The 27,169-nt window shown below is 45.6% G+C and overlaps 1 protein-coding gene across 3 annotated transcripts in view; it reads left to right on the plus strand.

Annotated features, from left to right (window-relative positions):
- The first annotated feature begins 10,294 nt into the window (after positions 1-10,294).
- The window catches only part of LOC116896312 (TLC domain-containing protein 4), a 50,598-nt gene continuing 33,723 nt past the window's right edge, over positions 10,295-27,169 (plus strand). Inside the window, exon 1 of one of the 3 annotated variants that reach the window (XM_032897401.1) lies at positions 10,295-10,417. The gene's annotated coding sequence lies outside the window, so the exon portion shown is untranslated. Of the gene's footprint in view, positions 10,418-10,766; positions 10,885-27,169 lie in introns of those variants that run through there. The other 2 variants (XM_032897400.1, XM_032897402.1) reach the window with 2 other exon arrangements.

Here is a 27,169-nt window from a genome sequence, read left to right on the forward strand (position 1 = left end):
TGAGTTCAATTCCCAGCAACCACATGGCGGCTCACAAACATCTGTAATGGGATCTGATGCCCTCTTCTGGTGTGTCCGAAGACAACAACAGTGTATATAAAACAAATAAAAAAAGAAAAAAAGAAAGAGATGGAGCAGTCCCAGTTTATTATCTGCTACCTAAGCCCCCATTAATAATAATAATAATAATGATAGGAGAGTCATCCTATGAGCCAGCAATCTCATCAGACGTAGGCCTTGAGAAAAGTCACTGAAGGCTTTCTGGGGGGGGAAGTCATGTTTAGCGTGGGACATATACTACCCATGAGCGGCATTGACTGAGCTGGGGGGCAAGGAAGAAGAAGGAGGTGGCAGTGAATATGGGCCATGAGAGCGGAAGCTGAGGCTCTCAAGCGATATCTACAGTTGAGTAGAAGGAAGAGGAAACTTGGAATGTGGGGACTTTAAAGTAACTAGAACTGATGAAAACTGAGTTAAGGCAGAAGTGTGTAAGAAAGGAGGTCTAATGGAGGTAATTTGTTTATCCAATTAATATATTTGACCTTTATCTTAAGGGAAATCAATGGGAAGCCATTTAGTTTTTAAACAGAGAGGCGTGGCATTTAGAAACAGCATTCTCTGACTGCGTTGTGAGGAACAGAGGGCAGGACGGAAGGCTTGCCACCTGTTAATAGTAAATAAAGTTTTATTGGCAACTGTACACATTCAACTATATTGTCTTTTAGGACTTAGATGTCCACCAGAGTAACTGACCAACTGGCCCACGAACCCTGAGCTATTTAATATCTTTTCCTTTTAAGACTATTTGTTGAGGGGCTGGAGAGATGGCCTGGAGGTTAAGAGCACTGACTGCTCTTCCAGAGGTTCCTGAGTTCAAATCTCAGCAACCACATGGTGGCTCACAACCACTGTAATGAGATCTGATGCCCTCTTCTGGTGTGTCTGAAGACGGCTAATATATATATATATATATAGTTGAGTTTAGGTACTATTAATGTAACTTGGAAGAAAATAATGCTAGCTAGCTGGATAGCTTTGGAAAGGGGACAGGAGGAATTCTGTAAAGGGTGTGTGAAGAATTAATCACACGGTTCTTGTAAAATTCTTAAAACATTCAATTTTCCAGACATCTGATTTTAGTTTTACCTTGGTGACTCCACTCTTACAAGACGAGTGCAAAGGAACCAAGATCATAGCTGTAAACAACTAAGGGATAAGTGTGTGTTACAAATGAGAGAGAAGGCCAGGGGCCAAGCATGGTGGTTCGTGTCTTAAATCTCGGCACTTCAGAATTTGAGGCCAGCTTGGTCTTCACAGTGAGTTCTGGGCTACAGCTACACAGTGGAATCCTGTAAGAATTGGGGAGGAAACAATGAGATGAACTGAATTGTAGATTCCTAAAAGGAGATCATTACTTTAACTCTGCGTGAGCATGTGTGTGCGTGTGAGTGTGTAGACATACTCGGGTGTTTACAACAAGCAATTCGGCATGAGACATACAGTAGGTTGTTAGATGTATGTGGTCTACTGAACCCCCTAGCATCATGGCATTCCGAACATCTGCTTTGTGGTTCTTAAGCTTTGACTGTGGTTCAGGTTAACCCACAGAGGCTGAGCAAATCAAACCTAGCATTGGTTTCATTTTTAAACAGCGTAAGTAAAGCAACACCAGTGACTGTATTTAATATGTTCTTCCTTCAAGAAGACCAGAGCTGGGCAACATCAGTAAACAAGTTAGTACAACCCCATCGTTTATTGAATTACAGCATCAGACACTAACCTAAGTTCTTCAGTCCCTATAATAAACCTAATCATTGTGGTCATGGGTAGCAGGAGTCTGACTTGGAGGGTTCTCTTTTCTAAGGTCATCAGCACTGTCAGTTTGTCACCTAAGCCTTTGCTGCCCCAGAGCAGGGTGCCCTGCCTCCTCTTTCTCTGTCTCCCATCACCTCATTCTGTTGCTTAAAACCCTCCACTGCCTTCTCCTCTCACGAGCAGAGTCTACATAATTTAGTGAGCCATAATTTATTTTTCATAATCTCCCAGGGCTTTAGTGGCCTTGGCTTCTGTTGCTGATTCTCTAAGTGTCTGTTGGATATTCCTAGTTCTGGGGGTTTTGGGGGACATGCCGAGTCTCTCCATGCTTCTGTGGATTGGCACATTCCTCCTCTTTCACATCTCTCTGGCCTTTGGGCTAAAAAAATCCAAGTTCCGACCATTCTCTCCTCTGAGATCTAACCTTTCCGTGTTTTGATTCTCCTGTTGGGAAATGGTTATCTGTTTCCTCAGGAATGGTTGCATGGAAAGATTGGGGCTTTCCTGCCTACATGATTTTTTTTTTTTTAGCTTTTTTTTTTCATTTATAAAATAGGGTCATAGGATGTCTTACCGATGCCTGACGCATTGTAAGTACTCAGAATAAACAGTCATTATCCAGCTTCTGTGCAATTAAGACTCGCATGTATTATTCTAGCTCAATAACCCTGAGTACACTGTACTTCCCTTAGTGATGCTCTGGTCATCCTTCTAGGTTCCACACAAACCATTCTGTGATTTCTTTTCTTCGTCTTTGCATGTGCCTGCATGTACTTGCGTGGGTAGGGGTGGATGCTTGAGGGACATGGGTTTGTCCTGAAGTTGCGAACCGAGTCTTCCTCATCATTCCACACCTTATCCTTCGAGGCCAAGTGTCTGAACTGCACTCAGCTGGTTGATATAACTAGTTCTAAGTAGCCGACTTGCCGTGGGGGGTCTCCTCTTTGTATCTTCAGGGCAGTCTTCCATGCCCACTTTGCATTCATACTGGCTCGGGAGATCCAAACTCCATGCTTGCACAGCCAGCACCTGAGTCACAGAGCCAGATCGCCAGCCTCCTTTTCTGCAAACATTCTATACATGGTTTCTATACATTATACACTCTATAATCCATGGTTGTCATCCTTAAGTTCTCATCTCTTCTGCTAGCCTGAAACTCTGTGTGTACAGGGACTATTGTTTAATCTGCCCCAGCCTAGTATAAATTGGTATTTAATAAGACATTGGCTGATTGGCTGAATAGATATATTCATGAATGGACACAAATTAGTCTACATCTAAAAGGACTTATAACATTTGTTCTTCCCTGTCTTGTCGCTCCTCAAACTTGACCTTGGCCTGATGGCATTTGGTTTGAACACATTTGACCAACAGCATTGTTTAGTACCTTGGGTGGTATGGGCGGCGATCTTCTTCTTGCCTATACTTCCTCTTTCAGGCATGGTTACAGCCATCATCACACATGGTAGCCCAGCCAGGACCAGTGCTCTTCTCCTGAGGGCACCCAGCAAAAAAAAAAAAACCTCCCCAATGGCTTGACTTTTTATGCTGAGACTGGATCTCACAAGGTTACCCAGGAAAGTAGTCTTGAACTCCTTCTATAGTACAGCCTAGAAACTGTGCTGCTTCTGCTTCAGTTTCCCAAACACCCGGGAGACCGTACTACCAGGCCTGGCTCTCTTTCCAAAACCGCTGGTGCTCACTGATTCATTTTAATTCCAACGGTAGCTCAGTTAGGTCTTGTGTACATGAAATCTATTTTAAAAGTTATTCAAGATTATTCTCTTTACTCTTCATGTGAAGTAACTGAGGCTGAGGGTAATGACGTAGACTGCTTCAAGTCACATGGCTAGTAAAAAGTGTAAAAACTGGCAGTACCAGTTAAAGCCAGAGGACATCTTGCAGGAGCTCCTAGAGGTAGAGGTCTGAGCATTTTATGCCCGCAGTGATTTGATAGGCAAGGTGGTTCTGAGTTCAGTCCCCAGCACGGCACATGGCAATAATCGTAGGACTTGGTAGGTAGAGGGACGTAGATCAGAAGTTCAAGGTCACCTCAACTATACAATAAATTTGAGGCCAGCACGTTTTGCAGGAGTCAGCTCTCTCCTTTTACATTGTGGGTCCCAGGGATTGAACTTAGGTTGTCAGACCTGGCAGCAAGTACATTTCCTCACGCAGCTGTCTCTTTCTCACTGGCCCCCAACAGTTGAAGTTTCCTAAGTGGATGGACTAGGGCATGGCGGCGACTCCTTAGAAGGGAATGATAGAGAACGAGGAACTTGGTTTGCCACCATGCCACCTGAATGCACCCCATCTTATCTGATCCTGGAAGTTAGCATGTGGTAGACGGGTGAAGAGAGACAAGGCATTCTTCTTCTTTTCTTTTTTCTAACTTTTATTGGATTTTTTAAATTTACATTTTCAATGTTATTCCTTTTCCCGGTTTCCCGGACATAAGCCCCCCATCCCATTCCCCGCTCCTTTATAAGGGTGTTCCACTCCCCAACCACCCCCTCCTCTTGCCCCCCAACATTCCTGTACACTGAGGGGTCCAGCCTTGGCAGGACCAAGAGCTTCTCCTTCCATTGGTGCCCAACAAAGGCATCCTCTGCTACATATGCAGCTGGAGCCATGGGTATAGTCTTTGGGTATTGATTAGTCCCTGGGAGCTCTGGTTGGTTGGCATTGTTGTTCTTATGGGGTTGCAACCCCTTCAGCTCCTTCAATCTTTCCCTAATTCCTCCAACGGGGATCCCGTTCTCAGTTCAATGGTTTGCTGCTAGCATTCGCATCTGTATTTGACAAGCTCTGGCTGTGCTTCTCAGGAGACATCTATATCAGGCTCCTGTCAGCATGCACTACTTAGCTTCATCAATCTTATCTAGTTTTGGTGGCTGTATATATATATATATATATATATATATATATATATATATATATATATGTATATGTGTATATATATGTATGTATATATATATGTATGTATATATATATAGGCTATGTACCCATGTGGGGCAGGCTCTGAATGGCCGTTCCTTCAACCTTTGCTCCAAACTTTGCCTCCATATCCCCTCCTATGAATATTTTTGTTCCCCCTTTAAAGAAAGAGTGAAGAATCTGCATTTTGGTCATCCTTCTTGAGCTTCATGTGGTCTGTGGATTGTATCTTGGGTAATTCGAGCTTTTAGGCCAATATCCACTTATCAGTGAGTGCATACCATGTGTGTTTTTCTATGATTGTGTTATCTCACTCAGGATGATATTTTCCAGTTCCATCTATTTGCCTATGAATTTCATAAAGTCATTGTTTTTGATAGCTGAGTAGTACTCCATTGTGTAGATGTACCACATTTTCTGTATCCATTCCTCTGTTGAAGGGCATCTGGGTTCTTTCCAGCTTCTGGCTATTATAAATAAGGCTGCTATGAACATAGTGGAGCATGTGTCTTTGTTGTATGTTGGAGCATCTTTTGGGTATATGCCCAAGAGAGGTATAGCTGGGTCCTCAGGTAGTGCAATGTCCAATTTTCTGAGGAACCTCTAGACTGATTTCCAGAGTGGTTGTACCAGTTTGCAATCCCTGTGTCCCTCTTTCTCCACATCCTTGACAGCGTCTGTTGTCATCTGAGTTTTTGATCTCAGCCATTCTGACAGGTGTGAAGTGGAATCTCAGGGTTGTTTTGATTTGCATTTCCTTGATGACCAAGGATGTTGAACATTTCTTTAGGTGCTTCTCAGCCATTTGATATTCCTCAGCTGAGAATTCTTTGTTTAGCTCTGTACCCCATTTTTTAACAGGGTTATTTGGCTCTCTGGAGTCTAACTTCTTGAGTTCTTTGTGTATTTTGGATATTAGCCCCTCTATCAGATGTAGGATAGGTAAAGATCTTTTCTCAATCTGTTGGTTGCCATTTTGACCTAATGACAGTGTCCTTTGCCTTACAGAAGCTTTGCAGTTTTATAAGGTCCCATTTGAGACAAGGCATTCTATGTTTTACTACATTGGATCTGGGGAAACAGCAGCATACCAGGCATGTAGATCTGGAGCCCAAGAGAATTGCCACTGGCTAGTGTATGGTGGAGTTGATATCAGATCCATTCCGGGAGCGTGGAGAGGTGGCAAAGACAGGCTAAGGTAATGATGAGATAAAGTCAACACTGGGTGAACTGAGCTTAAAGGTTAATTGCAAAATAGAGTTAAGTGTCAAAGTAGAAAAGCACAGATGTTCTTGGTGTCTAGGAGCCACCCAGACTTTGACATGAAAAGCCCAAGGGCTCCGGAATTGTGGCAAGAGCTGAGCCATAGGAGCTGAAGGTGGGTCAAGTAGAACACTTTGCTTGGTTACCTCTGTGCGTAGGTGTGTTCACCTGTGTACACGCATATGGAGTCAGAGGTCAGGTTGCCCTTGCTTGCCTTTTACTGCTCTCTGCCTTGCCTCCCTTTGAGATGGTGGCTCTTACAGAAGCAGGAACTTGCCTTTTTGGCTAAAATAGATGGCCAGTGAACCCCTGGGATCCTCTTGCCCCCCAGCCCCGAGGCTGCAGGTGGGCCAGCACACCCAGCTTTTCAAGTGAGTGCTGTATCAGGAAAGGATGAAAGGACAATGCATTTAGAGAATAAAAGACACGCTAATGTGCTGCTACCAAGAATTCACCAAAATGGGGCATAAATTGAAAAGCGTAGATAAGATAAAATCCCTTAATGTTCAATATAACCAATGAAAAAAGGACCCATTCTAAGATACATTGTTGGGATGCTTCAGGCTTTCAAGCATAATGGGAATGTCTAGGGAGAAAAAGGAGTCAGAGAGGAACTATAGGAACCGTGGAGGCATCAGCTGTGGGAACAGGAAATAGACATTTTTCCGGACTCTGCTTTCTGAGCAGTCCTCTGAGGAAGGTTGCTGAGTTGGTGCTTCAGCAAAACGAGAATGGAGTTAGAGCGACATGTGTGGGTGTTGGAGGATGTTACTGATGGGATTGGATGGATATGTTAAAAAAAAAAAAAACTAATCGGATAGCATTTAGGTTAGATATATGTTCTAAAAACCCAAAAAGGCCATGCCCGCTATTAAACATCCCCCCACCCCCAGGGCACTCAAGAAAAATGTTATCATGCACGGTGCTTGCCTTGGCAATGAGTTCTGTTCACCTGGTCAGGATGAGGTGAACCCTAATTACTGTTTATTGATTCTGATGAGGCTAATTTGGGAGCAAGGGCGGGGCAGGTGTTCAGGGATGTGGTGGCAGTGGTGTTGGGGGAAAGAATTAGATCCTCAAATACTGTGACAAGATGTCAGTTAATCTCTAGAGAAACATAGAATAATATTAGAAAATTCGGAATCCGTAGCAGAGTTTGAGGAATGTGGCTGAGGCCAGGTGAGAAGTAGGTAGGCCATTTTTTTAAAGAAATGACTTATTTATTTCATGGATGTGGGTACACTGTCGCTATCTTCAGACACACCAGAAGAGGCATCAGATCCCATTACAGAGGGTTGTGAGCCACCCTGTGGCTGCTAGGATTTGAACTCAGAACCTCTGGAAGAGCAGTCAGGGCTCTTAACCACTGAGCCACCTCTCCAGCCTAGGCCAGAGCTTTTACTTGAAGCTTTAGGAACCATTTTAAAATTTCATATATAAAATTTCATATAAATTTTAAATGAACTTCATCAAAAATAAAATGTAGACAAAGTCAATACACATATATTCAGGGAGAAAAACATAATGTAAGCACAAAGAACTCAAAACTTACTCAGAATTTTACCCCCACAGGGATAACATTTCTTAATATCTTCAAATATTTTCTTCCTAAAACACAATCGAAAGTAATTTTAAATAAATACTCATAACATTTGGGAAAAAGTTCTTGATATACTAAAACTCCTAGAGCAGTTATTCATTTTTTTGTTACTAAATGAGTCACGCCCCCAAACCCTGCCCCTCTGACCTTTCTTCTTCCTCCCCTCCCTTCCACTCCTGTGCTGTAGATGAGCCCAGGGCCTTCTACATGCCAGGCAAGGGCTTTGCCTCTGAGGCAGGTTTCCAGCTCTAGCCCAAACTTTCTGATCAGACTGTGTGGTGTCATTTAGGCTCCATCTCTGGAACAGGAAGAAGAGAACTGAGCGATTTTTCTTGAGCTCCATTGTTATTTAAAAAACAAAGTAATTGTTATTTAAAAAACAAAGTAGTTTTCAGTCTCAATTTTACAATCAGCTCTATTTAGATTTTTTTAAAAAAACTAGTTCACCAGGGAAATTTGCATCATTTAAGAGAATTTTTTCTTTTCTTTTTTTTTTTTTTTTTTTTTTTGGAGCTGGGGACTGAACAGGGCCTTCCTTGCTAAATCCCCAACCTGAATTTTTATTTTTTTTTAAATTTTTATTTGTTTATATATTTTATGTATGGGAGTACTCTGCTGCCTGTACAGCTGCATACCAGAAGTGAACATCAGACCCCCATATAAACGGTCATGAGCCACCATGTGGGTGCTGGGAATCGAGCCCAGGGCCTCTGGAAGAGCAGCCAGTGCTCTTAATTGCTGAGCCATCTCTCCAGTCTTTAAGAGTAGATGAATAAATATTTTTACTTCTCTTGAGCTGTTTCTATGATCAAAAAGCATAAAAATGCAATTTAGCTTTGATGTAACACATTAAAAATGCGGGACTTCACACAGAATTTTGAGGTAGTTTTTGTTGAGTAACTAGGATTTAAAAGTGAATAATTGAAATGACCCATCTAAAGAAATTAAATTGCATAAAAAAACTTCAGAAAATTACAATAGGTATATTCTCTCCTAAAATCACTTTTTTAAAATTTAACATTCGATCTGAGCATGTATTAAGGTGGATCTTACAGGAGTTAGACATCAGCCTGGGCTAGCAGAGATCGTTTCAAATGTGGGGGTAGGGGGAGAAAAGTAAGTTCTGAGATTCGACTAGTATTTCAGGTCTCAGTCTTTGTCTGTGATGTAGTCACTATGTAATCTCAATATGCTCTTGAAGCTTGGCAATGCGTTTATAGAAGCCTATGAAGAGTAGTGGGGCATCCATATGTCTATAGTGTATTTCCATAGGTTTACGTGGCTTTTTGGTTAATTACTGTTGGAGCTAGAGGATTATAGATGTTCAGGGTAGTCATGATGCGTTTATCAGAAGAGAACAGAGCAACTGACCAACGATGATCAGATAGGACAAGTGCCTGTAGATGACAGTCCTGAGATAGCGCTGTGAAATCTGTCCTATCTGAACTGACCCTATAGATATCTGCCTATAACCATCACATGCCCACACAGTTATGAGATGAGCGCTATGAGTACATGAAGCAGCTATGGAGCAAAGCAAAAACAACCAGGGGCTATGCGGGTTGTGAAATATCTGTGAGGAAACAGGCGTGGCCACGGCACTGCTGCCCTGGAATGCTGATACTCTTAGGCAGAGCACGGGGGACAACCTGCTTGGTCTTCCTGGCTGCTTTTCTGACCGTTTAGCTAGTAGAGGTTTTCTCCGTGGTTCCACCCAGACTGGGGGGCTTTCAGAAATAATTGAATTGTTCCATTTCTATAGATGAAGTGAGCTTCAGAGAGCTTGGCTAGTCCAGTTAGCTGAAGACAGCTCTCCCTTGCTAAAAAAGAACTCCAGGTTCAAATAAATAGGATTTCAGTTCTATTGCTTTCCATGTTGAATATAAATACAGATGTGGTGTGAGATTTATGTGTGCATTTTCTGGCCTAAATCAGCAGCAGATGGTTCCTGTGTGCATACATATTAGGTCAAATATGTAAGTTTTATTGATAGGCAATTCTCACAAACTGCCCTATGTCATTAATGGTGGACTTTCCAAGTGACTCGGTTTATGTAGAATTTACCTCTTTCCAAAAATAGGACGTGTGACTGCTTTCTTTTTGTAAATTATATAGCTTGTGTGTACCTCTGCTTATTTAGTTTTATTCCAGGTAATTCTATCTTGTTGATACAGCAGGTCAGAAAGCACAGTTTATTGACTTGGCAATTTGGGATACATACATATACATATACATATACATATACATATACATATACATATACACATACACATACACATACACATACACATACACACGCGTAAAATCCCCCAAACAGTCCAGTCCTATTTAAACATCCTGACTACAGAGGGGCCCACGATGCAGATGGATTGCTAGTGTACCCGTTTTTATTACGTGGAAATCGAACCCAGGGCCTTGGACATGCTAGGCAGGAGCTACACTCTGACTGCTTGCGGTCCTTCAAGGGTGTTCTCTAGGGGTTTGGGAAGAAGCTGCTCTGAGACATCACGCCTCTTCCACACATGTGCCTCCTACACGGTTTGGCTCGCACCTGCAGCCTCAAACCAGAACAGGGCGGAGCTCGACTTTGGCCGTGTCAGACGTGGCAGAAAAAAAAAAAAAAAAAAAAAGCATCAGTTGCCCTTTCATCCCCTTCTCGATAAAGCAAACCATGCCGATCTTTTGCATAGTGTCTGGGCATATAAAGCAGAATTCACCATTGGAAAAGGGTTTTGGCTACGTGGCGAGTCGGGGCGCTGACCGCCGCGGGGGCGGACTCACATACTTCTCCCCACTCGTGAGGTCTGTGACTTGCTGGGAAAGCCCGCGAACCGCACACTGCACCCGGGCCGAGGTGTGAGCTCTCAGGGTTCCATCGCAGTTCCCCGCCGAAGCTCGCGGCTCCGAATCCCCGCCGCGACCCAAGTTCCAGCGCCGGGAGGTGGGCCCCACGCGCGGCCTGCGGGCCCCGCCCACTCTGGCCTGGGGTCGGAGCCGCGGCGAGCGCCAGCCCAGTCCGAGCGGCCGCGTCCCCTTTAAGGAGCCGCTCTGCGGTAACCCGAGCCCGCAGTCCGGGCGGGCGCGGCGGCAGCGCGAGCCTCGGCGACAGCTCCTCCAGGCTCCCCCGGCTTCCCGCGAGCATCTCGCGCGTGGCTCCGGCCGGCGCAGCCCTCGGGCCGGCTGGATGACCAGGCGCCTGTGAGCCCCGCTGCGCTCTCCCCGCCCCGCGCAGCCGCCGCCCGCGGGAGGCGTCCCGGGACCGGGCACAGGTGACGCCGTTTGGACGGGATCCGGGAGGAGGGCGGCCTCGCCCAGCGCAGCCTCGGGCACCGCGCCGCGTCGCACCGGCCTAGCGCGGCCGAGCTCGGGCGCCTGAGGCGGGTGGGAGCGCGCGGGAGGCTCCCGCAGGTGTGAGGCGGCGCAGCATCCTTCCTGCCGCCGGCCCCGCGACGCTTAGCTAGGAACAGATGATGTCCCGGGCCCGCCGTCCCCCCGGGCCGGCCCGAGGTCCACTCGGTTCTCTCGGGCAGCTTGGTCCGCCGGTCCCCCGGCTTTCCTGTTTGGCTAGCGGCATCCGAGAGGTCTGAGCCCAAAGCGGGTGGGTGCAATATTTGGGCCTGCGGGAGACGCATTCCTTCAAGTAGGTCCGGAGCATCAAGTGGTATCCCCCTCCTCTCCATCCTCTTTCTAAAACAAATAGCTTTTATTTACCCTCCGCAGCTCTCTAGTGGGTCCCTTTTTTTTTTTTAGCCACCCAAGTGCTGAAGTCTAGTGGAGGGAGAATTGGCTTCCCTTTCCAGCCACTGTAACCCCCTGGCAAGTTGATTAAACTAAGTACCTTAGTTTACCCTGGCAGAAAATAGGGTCTCTAATGCCAGTATTTATTTTCCCACCTTTCCAAGATGGTAGGGCAGCGTCTGTGAAAGTGGTTTTGAGTTAAGTTCATAAGACTGGCCTGTTTTTTGTTTTGTTTTTTGTTTTATTTGTAAACATTTGGGGGCCAGTGGGTATGTGTATGTAAAATTACAAAATATTAAAAAGTAATCTTTGATTTTTAAATTAATTCAGATACCGGTTTGGAGACAATGTGAGTTTGTGCAGATGGTGGAAATTGATGTTTATAGTAGACATGTCTGTCATTTTTATTTAGTAAAACCGTTTACCTAGTCAGATAATTGAAAAAATCAAAACGTATCTAGGAGGGGGATGTTTTAAGGTGAAATGCTTCTGCCTGAACATGTAGTCCTAAGGGGAATATTTATAAGTAGTTTCTAAGTCAGTGTATTCAGGAGACCTACTTCCCACGTTTCGTCAGGGTCAAGATCTTTTCTCTTTGTTTCTATTTTCCTTACGTTGTATGGATGAAATGAAATGAGAAATGTATACTGGCAATGTCAGAAAACTTGAGGCCAGTAGTGGAGTCTGCTTCCCTGGGCTGAGCGACGATCCAGAGAGTTTATTTTCCGTGGATCCATGCAACTCCTCTTTCACCACACTGCCTCTGTCCAGTGTTTCTCTGTGGTGCCGTCTTCCATGAGTTCTGTCTGTCTGGGCTGGATGCCTGTGCTCTGGGTGCTTAGTCATTATTATTAGCTTTGTGCTTCTGCTCCTTCCAGTAAAAGCTTTCACCCCTTGGTGGAAAAGAAAGAATTATGGCTCTTGTCACTAAAGTCCTCCATTCACCTGGAGGTGACTAGGGATGACAGTTGTCGGAGGCTTGAAACATCAGTCACCAAAGACGGACATTTGCTGAGCATTTTCTGAATAGACTCACGGGGTCAGGGTGCATGGATCGGCCTGCTCTTGCGTCGTGTGTTGAAATCTCCACTGGAGGGGTTCCACTGGACTATCAAGAGAAGCCCCTTGAGGGCTGAGCTTTGAGAAGTCCTGCTGCACTAAGCTGGGTAAGGACTCTCCCTGCAAAGGGAAGGCAGAAGGGTCCTAGGAGAAGGGATGGCCACCTTCCCAGACTAACATAACCAATGGAGCAAAGGAGCCTGGGTTTCTGAAGGGAGGAAGGACAGGGCTGGGGTGCAAAGAGGAAGTAGAAGAGTCTGAGGTTGCTCTGTCACTCTTTGAGAATTTATTGTCCCTCACCATCAAGGGCAGTTGTATTATAGTCACCAGACCTGTTCCCTCCCCTCCCTTGGTGCGCTAAAGGAGGCCTGGCACGCCTGTGCCCTCTCAAAGCCCCATTTATTAGGGGACACCACGCAGTTTAAGTTCGTAAACCCTTCAGACCTCAAATCTCCCTCCACCCTGCTCCCAAGTTAATGTGCTGTCTTACAGATTAAAGATTCAGTTGACCTTTTCTATCAAGGGTTAGCTGAACAGTTTACACTGAGATGCAGAAAAGTTTTTTTTTTCTACAGTTTTTCTTTTGAGGAAGATAGTGAACTAGTTAGAGTAGTGGCCATATATGTACAAGGGGGGCTGCCTGGAGGGCAGAGTTATGCGAGTTATGGCCTGCGCCATCGTCCTTGAGCAAGGTGGGGATCCCAGCAAGTGCAGACGGTTTCCTGATTCTCTTCCCTACTTCCCCTTGCCCTGTGAGGGGGGGAAAAAGAGCAGTATGGGAGGTGGACATCCCATCTGTCCTTGGGATGGCAAACAGACTTTGGGTGGTAAGGACAGCTATATTTACAGGACACGTAACTATCTGTTAGGAACACGTCCCATCAGGAAAATGAGGTACTTTCATAATGGAGCCCAGAGCACTTTGTCAGTGTATTCTGTTAAGCGTGAAAGGTGGCTCACTGAGAAATGGAACCCTGCTGCTCTGAGGCCTGTTTTCCTTCAAAGGCCTGCAGATCCCAGACCAGGCGAAGCCAAGATAAAGCAGCACTAGAAAAGAGGTTTCTTTGCTCAGATGACATGGTTGTATTTAGGAAGAGGTAATCCTGTGGATACAGGAGGAGCTTGTAAGGCGGTATGACAGCCCAGTGCTCTTGAAAGTGTAGTCCCTGAAGATGGCTGCACCCCTGCCCAGAGCTTAAACCACGTGGGAGAAAGGAGGGGTTGCACAGTGGGACCAATGCCCTAGACCTGATAGGAGCAGTGTTCCAAACATTACTGGGCCAGGACACCAGAAAGTGCATTTTTTATTTTGAAACCCAGAACACAAATAAGTGTATGAGTATCTAAAATAAGTTTTTATTCTTGTTCTGTTTCTAGTTGCAGTTTTTGGAAAACTCCTAACCTCTAGTCTGCCGTTTGTTTAATCAGTGGAAAACCAAGTAGGGTAGGGCGGGGTGGCCTAGAGATACTGGAGGGGGTGTGAGGGCTATCAGGGTCTGTCTGTGGACGGAAGGGCGTGTGGGACCTGTCTAGTGTGTGAGGGTATGAGACGCAGAGCCCAAAGGCAGCTGGATGGGGTAGGGGCAGACAGGGACTTCCTTCCCACTTGTTCCTTCACTGCAAAGCCAAGCAGTTGCTTTGGAAGGGTGAGGGGGACGAAGCGTGGAAAGGACTCTGCATTTGGATTTCAAAGCAGATTTCTTTGGAGCAAGAGCCTTTTCTTTGTAGTTTGTGAGGAAAACAAACGGGCCAGAACAAAATAGCTGATGGATTTAGGTCATGTCCACTTCTGTGGGCCGCCTAGGGGAGCAGGGGCTCAGATGTGGGAAGGATGAGTAGGAGGCTCACACTTCCTGGCTCCGAGAAGTTCTGAGCAAAGCTCAGGGGGTGCGTTGTTCCTAAGCCTCCCTTGCTGCTTGCACTTGAGTAAGAAGTTGGCTGCTCGCCTCACCAGGAATTGGAACAGGATTCTCATTCTCGTCTATAACTCGGCTAGGCTATCAGGACTTCCTCAGAGGCCTAGTTTATGGTCCATGATCCAAGTCAAGCTTCTGCCTCAACCAGTGTCAGGCAGCTGATTCTGCTGCCGTGTGCCCTGGGGTTGGTCAAAGGCAGAAACTATTCTTCAGGCTTTTGATTTCCCTTTTCCCTAACAATTAACATCTGACTTCCACCACCTAACACTCCCACCACCAGGTAAAAGAAAGCAACCGGAGAAAGTACACGGGTATCAGAACCTGTTGCTTAGTTACCGCTAGATTTTGTCATTGACATCTGACCTAGTTGGATCCTCCTTTTGGATCCTCTGGATCCTGTTGTACCTTTCTGACTGCAGGTGAAATTTTTTAGGTGTTTAATGTCACCCCCTTCCCCTCCCCTTTTAAACCTGTCTGACCTTTGTCCAGTGCTTTCGATCCAGGTTTCATTAATATCAACATCTCATATCCTCCAACTTAGGGTTTCTGTCCAGCTACTCCTGTGAGCCCAGTTTTGGATCACAGACTCCAGAGACAGCTATACGCTGATGAGTTTTCTATGTTGGCTCTAATTTAACTTTCAGTTTGGGGGCATAGAGAGGGAGTATACCTTGGTTAGGCTCATTTTATTTAATTCTCTCCAAGCGTACTTAGAAATCCATTGAAAGATGTTATTTTGGGGCTGAGGCTGCACACAGTAGGGGAGACAGCTCTGTAAGGCTATAGGCTGAGCCCCCATTACTACCAAGGAAAAGAAAAGCGTAACTTGGGATGCTTAGTGTGCTTATTTGATAGAATGGCAGCAAGAAGGAGTTTTCACTGATGCATTTTTAGGTTTTTTTATTATTAAACTTCAAAAGCACCCTAACTTGCATTTTAGCAACAGTTTTAAAAACTAGTCTTGCTTGATTAACATGCTTGCTCTAATACATGTAAAAATATTGGGACACTTAAGAATCACATCACATTTTATAATTTATTTGCCTTTTTTCTTTTTTTCCTTTTTGTCTTTTTCTCCTCACCCAGACTGGATTTCTCTGTGTAGCCTTGACTGTCCTGGAACTCACTCTGCAGAGAAGGAGAGTTCAGACATATGCTTGCCTCTGGCCAGCTTTTAATGCTTGCTATGCATGTGTGTGTGCATGCCAGCAGTCCACATCCTGTTTTTACCGGTCACTCTCTACCTTGTTGGTTTGCTTGTTTTCAAGACAGGGTCTCACTATGTAGGTCTGGCTGTTCTAGAACTCACTATTGTAGACCAGGCTGGCCTGGAACTCATAGAGATCTGTCTGCTTCCAAAGGCTAGGATTAAAGGCTTGGCCTCTATCACACCTGCCTGGCTCTTTCCACCCTGGTTTTAAAGACAGCATCACCGCTGTAACCGGAGCTCAGTGTTTGGCTGAACTAGCTGGCTAGAGAGCCTCCGCCATCCTTCTATCTCTGTAGGTGGGAGCCGCCTCTCCAGGGGAGGCCGGAGATCCAAATGTACGCAGATCCTCATGACTGTGTAGCAGGCTCTTTACCAACTGAGCCACCTCTCCAGGCCCACTTCTCATGTTTTTGAAAGCCTGGATATTGCCAGAAAGATGGTTTGTAGAAAAATGGAGTGCTGTGGGGCCAGATAAAGACGGAGTGGGTGGCAGAGAGGAAAGACTCATCTCCTTAGCAGAGGCGGCGTTCTGGCAACTCCTAGATTCACATCTCAGAAACAAACCCTGAAGACCGAGGATTTGGAGAACTCGATAATGCCTTCGGATGGCCCGAGATAATACATGTTTTCCCAAGCAGGCGTGGCACATTGCTATGTAATCTTAGGTACTTGGGAGTCTGAGGCAAGAGCACTGCAAGTTTGAGGCCAGTCTTGGCCACTTAGTAAGACCTCCATCTCAAAATAAAAAGTGGGTAAAAGGAAACCAGGGGTGGTGACACATACCCACAATCATAGCCCTTGGAAAGATGAGACAGGAGAGTCAGGATTCAAGGGCAGGCCCTGCTGCATAAGGAAGTTTGAGGCCACTATGGGCTGTATGAGATCTTGCCATAGATAGATAGATAGATAGATAGATACATACATACATACATACATACATACATACATACATACATGTATACATACATGAATGAATTGGAATGTAGCTCAGTAATAGTAAGCTTACCTTGTGTGTGTGTGTGTGTATGTGTGTGTGTGTGTGTGTGTGTGTGTGTGTGTGTGTGTGTGTGTATGTATATATATATCAAAGTCCTGGGTTCAGTCACAGTGTTGGAACTGGGCAGAGAGAGAGAAGGGATTTAGGACAATTTGAAAGGATATATACACTACAGCAACATAAACTAAACGTAGGGGTAAACAAAGCATAAAAGCAATGAAGTGTGAGTGAGGCTGCCTGGTGTATCATAAACTCCTGCTCTCTCTTGCTGCAAGGTCTGCTTTGTAATACTCCAGTAGTTTAGGATCCTGGGCTGGGAGACTGGAGCAGAGAGCCCGGACTGTTGCTGGTTCTGAGGGTTCTGGGAGGTCAGGAGTGTGGTTCTGGCCAGCTAGTCTAGTCAGTCCCTGAGCTCCAGTTCCAGTGGGTGTTGCTGTCTGGAAACAAGAGGGAAAGTGATTGAGAAAGACACAGGTCGTGGACTCCTGGCTTCCACATACACATTCACACATACCTACATAAGGCAGATATCTCCGTTTGAGTTTTTAATTGGCAACACCATACCTGCAGAGGCTTGGTGAACATACCAACCATCTGTGCTTCATACAGTAAAACCTAGCGGCTTGACTTTCTGATGCCTCCTCGGATCAAGTTCTTCGGTGCTAGCCAGGGGCGCTCAGGGAAAGGTCAGTAGAGTGAGGTGTAAGTTCATAGGCTTAACCCAGAAATAGCTTTAACAGGACCTAAAGGGACACATGATCAGGATAAATAGCAATGTGATCTTCTTCCTGGATAGTCTTTTTTTACCAGGCAGTGCACAGTATATGACTTGAGTATGTTAGCCTGATCCTAGTTTATAAAGCCGGGACCTTGACTCCTCAGAAGTCACCAGGATCTGAGCTTCTGTAGTTACCAAATACTTGTCTCAGTAACCACTCCCTCAATAGATCTCTGTAGCCCAGGCAGGGGTCACCTGTGATCCTCCTTTCAGCCTCTCAGGTAGCTGGAATTAGAGACCTGCATCATCGAGCCAAGCCCTTCATGACCAAGGCTGTGGGCTACCCTTAGTTCCTTTTGCATGATTCACCGTGATTAATGAATTCAAATGTGAGATTTGTAGTTAAACTGTGATGTTAATGAAGCATCTTCTCCGACTTGCATATTAACTCAGTAGGCTATGAAATGGTTAAAAATCCCCATATCTCTTGGGTGTGGTGGCACACACCTTTAACCTCAAGGTTAGCCTGGTCTACATAGGGAACTCCAGGACAGCCAGCGCTCGGTAGAATCTGTCTCAAACAACGCCGAGAAACAACACAGGGACAAGATCCACACATTGCGTCTGGCCGCCTGGCAGGTTCCACGCTGGATGCTGAGTCAGGTCGGTAAGCAGTTTATTGGCTAATAGGGGAGTTAGAGCTGGTGCTAGGGGAAGGCATTTTCATAGGAAGAGGTCAGAAGAGAAACTGTTCAGTGTACTTTTAGTAGTTTTAATGACCCTTAGGTAGCAGAAGAAAAGGCTACCTAAGAATGTGTAAGCCCTTGGCTGTCTCATTTTTTTGTTTTAGAAACATTATTCCTTCTCAGATCATCCTGCTTCTCTGGCAGGGAGGGGGATTCAGATACTGGGAGGGGGTGTGAGCAGAGTACACTGATTCAGGCTACTTGTTATTTTCCCCACATATTATCCTCTTTTGTTTCCCTTGTAGTCTTGTCCTCTCCTTGTCTGCTTTCATTTCATATACGTTAAACAAAACAAAAAACCCTCCATGCCACACATGAGGAAACATGCAAGATCTGTCTTTCTGAATGTGGCTTACACTGTATGACAGTTTCTAGTCCCACCCATTTCCCACAGATGGTATAATTTTGTTCTTTGTCATGGCTGAGTAGAATTCCACTGTGTATGTCTACCATGTTTCTCCATCTGTTGATGGACTCCTCAGTTGATTTCACCTCGGGTACTGGGAATAGTGCTACAGTAAATATGGATGGGCAGGTTATCTCTGGTATTTATACTTAAGATTCCTTTGGGTATATACCCAGGAGTAGTATGGCGGAATCACATGGAAGTTCTATTTTTAGGCCTTGGAGGAGCCTTCATATTGATTCTCTCAGTGGTCTCCGTAACCTACATCCCCAACAGTGAGTTTCCACATGGGCCACACCCCCACTACCTTCTCTTTGTTTTCCTGACGTTAGCTCTTAGGCCGGGGCTGAGGTAGAGTCTCATAGCTTGATTTGTGTTTTCGAGATGACTAAGCATGTCCCCCATGTATTTACTGGCCGTTTGTACTTTGAGAATTGTCTGGTTCACTTACACATTCGTAGGTTGGCTTTCTTGGTGCTTGATTTTGAGTTATTATTAATACAGTTAGAATCCCCTATTAGAGTATAGCTAGCAAAGATGTCCTTCCATTGTATAGGCTGTCTCTTCGTGCTTTGAGAGTCTTATTTAAACCACCAAACTCAAATCGGATCATCAATATAAATGAGCTTTAGGACTTTTAGACCCAGGAGAAAAAGAATGATTTAATGGAGTTAGACAATGTCAGATTGTATGGTTCAGGGCTAACAGAGAGGGTAGGTGTGATATTTCTTGCTTAGGAAAGGACTTAATAGTACTAAGCACTGTGTGGTGTGTGTATTCTTTTCTCTTTTAAAGACAAGGTCTCACTGTATCCTTATTTATTTATTTTTTATTTATTTTTTTTTTCGGAGCCGAGGATCGAACCCAGGGCCTTGCGCTTGCTAGGCAAGTGCTCTGCCACTGAGGTAAATCCCCAACCCCTTCACTGTATCCTTGACTGGCTTGGAGCAAACTATGTAGACCAGGCTGGCTTCTACATCCCCCAGTGCTGGAATTAAAGGCATGAGACACTATACCTAGTCAGGCTCTATTTTACTTTGTTTTTAGAGGGGCTCTCTGATAGCCTCTGTTGGCTTTAGATCCCTGTATTGCCAAGGATGACCTTGCATTCCGGATCCTCCTGCCAGTCTTGTATGCCTTACAGGCATGTGCCATCACATAGGAATCTCCATTCTTGGTCGAACATCTTAAAACAGTGTTATTTCTCGGGGGTGGCTAGGAAGGCCTTCAGAGGGGAACTGCAGTGGCTATTCCTGGTTGTCAACTTGACTCTATCTGGATGAACTACGACTCTGAACTGGAGGGTTCACCTGGGATCCAGATCTTGAGGCTGGAAGTTTCTCACCGGGATCTTGGCATGGAGCTCTTGAGGCATAGTGGCCATGAAAAGCTTAAGCCCAGGCAAGGTAGTACACACCTTTAATCCCAGGAGACTGAGGCAAGGAGATCTGAGTTCAAGGTCAGCCTGGACAAAGCAAGTTGCAGATCCCGGAGCGGTAGTACACGCCTTTAATCTGGGCCACACCTGCTGGAGATTATGTAAGGACATTCAAAGAAGGACAGTTCCCTCTTCTCCCGAGGACTTGCACTTACTTGCCAGCCCGTCTGCTGGAATCTACTTCTACAGAAGACCAGCTGAAACACCTAGCCTTGTGGGACTGAGCAACTCCGGATTCTTGGACTTCCCATCCACAGCTGACCATTGTTGGGGCAGTTGGACTAAGACAAATTCAAATTTGTCATCACAACAAATTCCCTTAATATATAGAGACATTCTGTAAGTTCTGTGACTCTAGAGAACCCTGACTAATACAGGCTGGAAGATCCCGGATGGCCTGCTCGTGTGGCTAGTCATTGGTTTTGAGTGTTGGAGGCAATTTCCAGCCTCAGTTTCCTCCTCGTGGGCTCATGGCCAGCACACCGGTTCAGGAGCATGAAGAGCAGGCATTGACAGTTGCTGTGAGAGCCGCTTCTGCTCTATAGCTCCCAGGCCTTCCCTTCTGCTGTATTCCGTGTATCAGCCGGTGGCAAGGCCAGCCCAGGTGATGAAGGTAGAGACTCCATCTGGTTGGGAGTGGTAGTGTGTCAAATTACAAAGTGATTGGTGGCCATTAAAGCTTACTACTTTATGTCACTACATGTATTGTGTACTGTAATGGTGACTATTAAGGCATTAAAACCACAGAAACATTTGGTAATATAGGCATTGTTATGCATGCCTATTGTATATAATTTGTAAGTTACAGAGGATAACTACTACTTCCTCTTTTTCTTCTTCAGAAAGGGTTTCTTTATTATGTAGCTCTGGCTGTTCTGAAACTCACAGAGATCTACCTACCTCTGCCTCCCTGGAATTTAAGAGTACTGGGTTTAAAGGTGTGTGCCCCATGCCTGATCTGCCCAGGGTGTATAATTTTTAACAAATCTAGTTCTCTCTTGCTAAATGGAGTAAGTCTTCCAAACCCATCGAGCTGGCCCTTCAGCTTCTCTAACCCCAGTTAGTACTCTCCTGAGGGGAGCAGCAAGGAAAAGGAAAGCGGAAGGTAGGAGGCAGGGTCTTGCCTTAGCTAATTCCCAGCATGCCCAGGACGTGCCTGTGGCCAGTGGACTGCTGATTGTGTGGTGAGAAGACTCTCCCAGCTCTTTAGGTTCTGACTTCCTGGGAAGCTTGGCAGGTCTCCAATCCTGTCTCTCTCCCCTCTCTCCTCCCTTAAAATAGAGAAGAAATTATTCGGGAAAACTTGTGTGTTGTCCAGTTTTTCCTTGATTTCATGGTGTTGGCAGAGGGCCAGAAGAGGTTCTAAGCCAGCAGCTCCTGCTGGGATCTCTCTCTGGGAAGGGAAGGGCACTGATTTGAAAATAAGCGTAGCAGAGGCTTGGAAGAAAACTCTGGCTTCCAGCCTTCCTAGCTGATGCTTGGCCACCTGTCCCTCAGCGGCAGGGCTCTTACCGTACAGGCCTAGCATCACATTGGAAATGTTAATTTTATTAAAGGCTAGCTTTCAAATGGTACCAGCTTTAAGCCTGCATCTTGATTTGTGCCAGAAACTGCAGTCAGTGTGACGTCCTAATTACTCTCCCCCCCAACCCCCCAAGATGTTCTGGTTTATCCGAAAAGGCAGCTCTAATCGGAACTCAAGTTTAAAGAACAAAAGCTTCTTTATAAAAAGAAAAGAGTTTTAAGTAGGGTGAGCTGAGAGAAAACAACTTTGATCCCATAAATCACGTGTGTACTCTGAGCCTCGGGGGCCCTAGAAACTCAGCTGGATGTCCTGGGGGTGGGTAGGAGCAGTGGGATGAAGGGAGAACTGGTAAGGAGGTTCTTGCCGGGAGGGACCATATTTCTTGTTAGGCATTCCTGCAAAGTCTTGGGAACAAATGTCAGCTGCCGAAAATAAAAAGCAGGAAGAACACAACCAGATATGGCAAAAGATAAGGGTGACCTGCAACACGTAAATACTGGGCGTCATTTATTTCTAAGATAAAAGCTAGAACAGGAATCGGAATGGGGCCGCCAGGATGGGAAGTTCAGGGCCACCTGGGCAGTTTAGAGTCTGTCTCCAAATAGAAAGCACAAAGAGGCCGGGGACTGGGTACAGGGGCAGGGTACTTGCCCAGCATGTGCAGGCTCCTAGGTTCCATCTTGAGGACTGAACAACAAGCAAGCAAGCAAGGAAGACCCCAAACAACCTAAAGCATATAAAGTGCAGTCAAGGATGATAAAATAGAAATTATTTAAAATCCCAGTTAATAACCTCTGAAGGAAACCTGATCAGAGGGAGCAGGGATGGTGGCACCTCACATCTGCCATGTCGGACAACTTTGGCAGGAGCTAGCTCTTTAAGAAAATCTTTATCAGAAAACGTCTTCTATTATAATAAACTACAGAAAGACCTCAGGATGGGTGTGATGGCTCATCCCTGAAATCTTCGCACTTGGGTGCCAGAGGCAGGAGGATTGCAGGGAATTCGAGCTTTGCCTTGAGTTACTAGTTTGTTCCAAGCTACCAAGTTCCTTTCACTCCCTCCCAGCAAATGAGTAAATAAATACAATAGAAATGACCATAGAAACTGCACTGTGCAGAGATCAGAGAAAGTCCTAGAAGGCATTTAAGATAGCAACGAAGAGACAGGTTTATGTCAGATAAGATCTTTGATTAAAGAGAGTTTCTGTAGAGATAGGAATTGTCAGGAGTTTTCTCTGACCTGTGGATAAGGTGGGGCCACCTAGAGCTGGCACAGATACTCCCTGGGTGACCCATACAGCGCTCCCATTAGGGACTAGCTTCTGCCTTTCCTGCGCTCCTGTGCTTAACTTATGACGGAATTGTGAGGGCGTGTTACATTTTGTTGTTATTAACACAACTGCTAAGTCTTAGTTGCCAGGGTCTGCAGCAGGAAGAATTGAAGAATCTATCTTCCACTTAAATTCTGTTGCATGCTGTTGGGGACAAAAAGGTTGGGAGATTGTTCCCAGACTCAGGGGGTCACAGTCTGTGCTCCAGCAAGCCGGGGTTGGCTCCCCACCCTCACAAAACTAACCAAAGGAGCCACATTAATAGTGGAAGGCAGGACAAGGAGATTTGTTGAAAGTGACCACATTGGGAAGAGATCCAGGGACTTCCCCAGTCCATCTCCTGGAGGTCCTGACGTGAGGACAGGGCTTAAATAGCATAAGGTGTGCTCTCCTGCCCACCATTGTCCTCTCACAATTGTAACTCTTTCTCCTGGAGGCAGGTTCCTTCTTTGGTGTCCTCCGTTTTCTTTCAGCAGAAAAGGAAATACTAATTTCTTGGGTTTATTCATCAACAGTCTGAGCCCCTGTTTCTTTAGAATGCATTCATTCTCGCTGGGTAGGTCAGTTACAGGGTGAGGGACTAGAGAGCAAACGTAAATGACCTCCTTATTCCCCCCGTAGTGTTTGACTCTTCAGGGAAGAGCGAGCCGTGGAGAAATTTTTTCTGCAGCAGTGAGCCGTTTCCTTGTTAAACCCTAATGGAGATCACATGTTTCAGATAAGTAGGGACTTAACTTAGGGTCCCTCAGCTTTTCCTGTAGGCCATTTTTCCCTTCAATGACTTCTGGTTAAAAGGCAGTGCCATTGCTGGGTTTAGTGGCAAACACCTTGGCAGATGTCAGGAAGTGAGTAGTCTACATAGTGACCAGGCCTACTTAGTGAGATCCTGCCTTAGAAAAAAGGGGAAAGGTCCAGGGCATAGCTTAGTGGTAGGTAGAGAGGTCACGCAGTACGTGCAAGGTCCTGGGTTTCATCCTTTGAATGTATACACACGCACACAGACACAGAGAGATGTTTGTTAGGACCCATGTATCTGTGTGATCGATGTATTGCCTGTTGATTGTAGGCCCTGCAGACTTTAGCAGTGACGCTGATGATGGCTCTTTAACTTTGCTCAGAAAAGAAGAAAACAGAGACATACCTGATGTAATTCTCCTAAATTTTTCATATAGCCGACAAGGCATAATTTAACAACAATAAAACAAAGGATTGGAGAAACCCCTTAGCTTTTAAGAGCACTGACTGCTCTACCAAAAGATCCAGGTTTGCTTCCTAGCACCTGCATGTTGGCTCACAACTGTTCTTAGTGCCAGGGGATTTGAACGCTCTCCTGACTTCCTTGAGTACTAGGCATGCATGAGGTGCACAGGCTACTGGCAAAATCAGTGTTCCTAGGTACCTGGGAGGCTGATGCCAGAACATACAGAACAAGTTCAAGGCCAACAAGCAACTTAGATTCTTCCTTTTGAAAAGAGAAAAGAGAGTTGGAGGTAGCTTGAGTTGAGTTGAGAGCGGTTGTTTTGCATATATGAAGCCCCAGATTGATTCCCAAATGCCACCTAAAAATCAAAAATAAAGACAAAAATTGTAACTGTAGTTGGCTGAGATGTTCGTGGTTATTTGCCTTATTGCTTGCTGGGCCTCATGAATGAAAAGTCAAAGTGTGGGTTAATCTTTACATAGAAATCATCAAACCTGTGGTCAGTTGTGGACGCTGTGTCAGCATTTAGACAGGTCTTGGTAAGTAGCTCATCCCCTGTTCATTTACTTACTCATGACTTAGTTTGCAGGGAAGACTTCAGTCCTACATGTTAGGCCCATGAGAATGTTAATAAGTGCATAAATACCTGGGCGGTTGATCAGACTTCGAAAACACAGTGTAGATTGTTATTCGTACACATGAGACTTTGGAATGCATGTCATGGTGAGTGGAGGGAATTAAAGGTGGGATAGTGTTGTGTTGTTGTTGTTGTTGTTGTTGTTGTTGTTGTTGTATTGCCCCATCTATGTTGGCACTCTGCTTTTGGACATGTTTAATAATGAGGTCTTTTGAAGTCACCATACATTTATGCTGTGATAGCTAGGTTGTCAACTGAGAACATAGATGGTAGATGATAAAGTTCTTGAAGGATGGAAATCACTCACACAGTAGGAATGTGGAGAGGAGAGCAGCTCCTGGGGAGGAAAGAGTTCTTCAGGTGTGTGTGGCTTTTGGGAGGACTTTGTTGGGTTGGTCAGTATGTGGGCTGCACACTCTCAACGTGAAGTTAGGAGTGGGAGGTTTATATATGGGAAGATCTAGGGATAAGTTGGGGTGGGGGAGGAGGAAAATATGAAATTCTCAAAGAATAAATAACTATATCAAACAGTAAATTGAACAGAAAGAATATGAGTGTCTGTGAACATTGTTTTATTAACAGACATTGAATAAATGTGTGCTTATGGGAGACTCGACCTCAGCTATGAGGAGGTGAGGGCGGAATGACATTGGGAGTGTGGGAATAGGATGGACGAAGGCCTTGTGGAGGGAGAGAGGGAGCCTGGAGATGAGGCAAAGCCTTCCTTAGGGGAGCATCAGGGACATGAGGATTGTGAGGATGGACTCAGAGGTGCCATGATTGGAGATGATCTCACCAAAGAGTCCCCTGAGCCCTTCAGTCCTTCACAGTAAGGAGTGTGGGGATGTGCCAGAAAAGCGATGAGGTAGCTAGGGGAGAAAATAGATCATTTGAAAGCTATTTAAGGAGCAAAATCTATAGGACTTTAGAGTAGACAGGATATGGTAACGTAGTAGAAGGCCATTCCCAGAGCAGGTGACACTGAGATGACCTTTAGGGGCCAGGTTGTGAGCTGGTTTGAGATGGCCACAGGATGGTCCCATGTAGTAAGGGCAGGGAGCAGCTGGCTCTGTGCACCTCAGGCCTCAAGCGCTCTGGGGAATGGAGGTTTTAAGCTTCAGTTTTCTCCATCTAAATGGTGACTAAAGCTATAGGTGTCTGTGTTGGTCGATTCACCCTGGGCAAGTTAGACGGCAGGAGGCCAAGTGGCTTAGAGAATTCTCTTATTTAATGGCTGAGCTGGGAAGCATGGGGCTAGGAAGACACAGAGAGTTTACAGGAGGACCAACCAGGAAGTCTGCTGCTGGGAGGGCAGCAGGATGAATGCTGTGTGCAGGAGGCAGGGCTGAGCTACCACTGGGGAATGGCTGGTACCAGAGAGTGAGGACAGAAGGATAAGGATGGTGTGGCTGAAAGGTGAGATGGGGGACTGGAAAGATGGCTCAGTGCTTAAGAGCAATGACTGCTCTTCCAGAAGTCATGAATTCAATTCTCAGCATCCACATGGTGGTTCATAACCATCTGTAATGAGATCTGATGCCCTTTTCTGGTGTGTCTGAAGACAGCTACAGTGTACTCATAAATAAAATAAATCTATAAAAAATGCTTTAAAAGAAAAAGGAAAAGTGAGATGGAAAATGGTGGTAAGATATTTATGGACAAACCTTTCTAGAGCTCGTCTCGTTGTTGCTGTTGTCTTTTTGTTTTTCTGATCTCTCTCTCTCCCTCTCCCTCCCCCCCCCCGCCCCTCTCTCTCCCCTCTCTCTCTCTCTCTCTGAGACAAGGTTTCTCTGTGTGTCCTGGAACTCACTCTGTAAACAAGGCTGACCTTGAACTCAGAGGTCCTCCTGCCTCTCCCTCCAGAGTGATGAGATTAAATGTGTTGGCCACTGTCACCTGGCTTTAGAACTCTGATATGCAGTGGCTAGAGCAAGAGAATGCAGTTGTGAGAAAAGGCACAGCAGCTGTAGCAGTTAAACTCTCACTGCTCTGTCAGAATACCCAGCAAAAGCAGCTTCAGAAACAAGAGTTTATTCTGGCCCACGGCTTGAGAGTAGAGTCCATCATGACCACAAAGGCACGGTGGCTGAAGCATGAAGAAGCTGGTCACACTGCACACAGTCAGGAAGTAGAAGAAGGGAAATGTGCCCTGTAGTACAGAGGAGGGAGTTTAAAATTGTAGACCAGGCAGGCAAAGATAGTGTGTTATGATTAGAGACACTGTGGCAGAGAGAGGAGAGGTTCCTGGTAGACTTGGTGGAGGCCCTCAGCTCTCTTGGCTGGAGCAGCACCAGGGCCTGGGATTTCCTTTTCTGTAGGCTGATGGAAGCAGAAGCCACCTAGTGGGACCCATATGCTCAGAATCGTCCTTAGCCCTCTAAGGGACAGAATTATGCTCCCTTGAGAGCCATGTCAGGTTTGCGCCTGTGCTTGATATAAGGTGGGGAACCAAAAGTTCAGTTAAGGGAAGGATGCTGAGGTCAAATTACACAGCTAACAAACGTGCTAGGGTTACAGGCATCTAGCACTATGCCTGGTGTATACGGTGCTAAGGTTCAGAAACCAGGGCGAGACCACTAACCTCCTGAGTCCTTACTAAGAAATCTCCTTCCCAAGCTCATTAACTCTTC

This window comes from Rattus rattus, chromosome 3 (assembly GCF_011064425.1).
Source record: "Rattus rattus isolate New Zealand chromosome 3, Rrattus_CSIRO_v1, whole genome shotgun sequence".
NCBI lineage: Eukaryota > Metazoa > Chordata > Mammalia > Rodentia > Muridae > Rattus > Rattus rattus.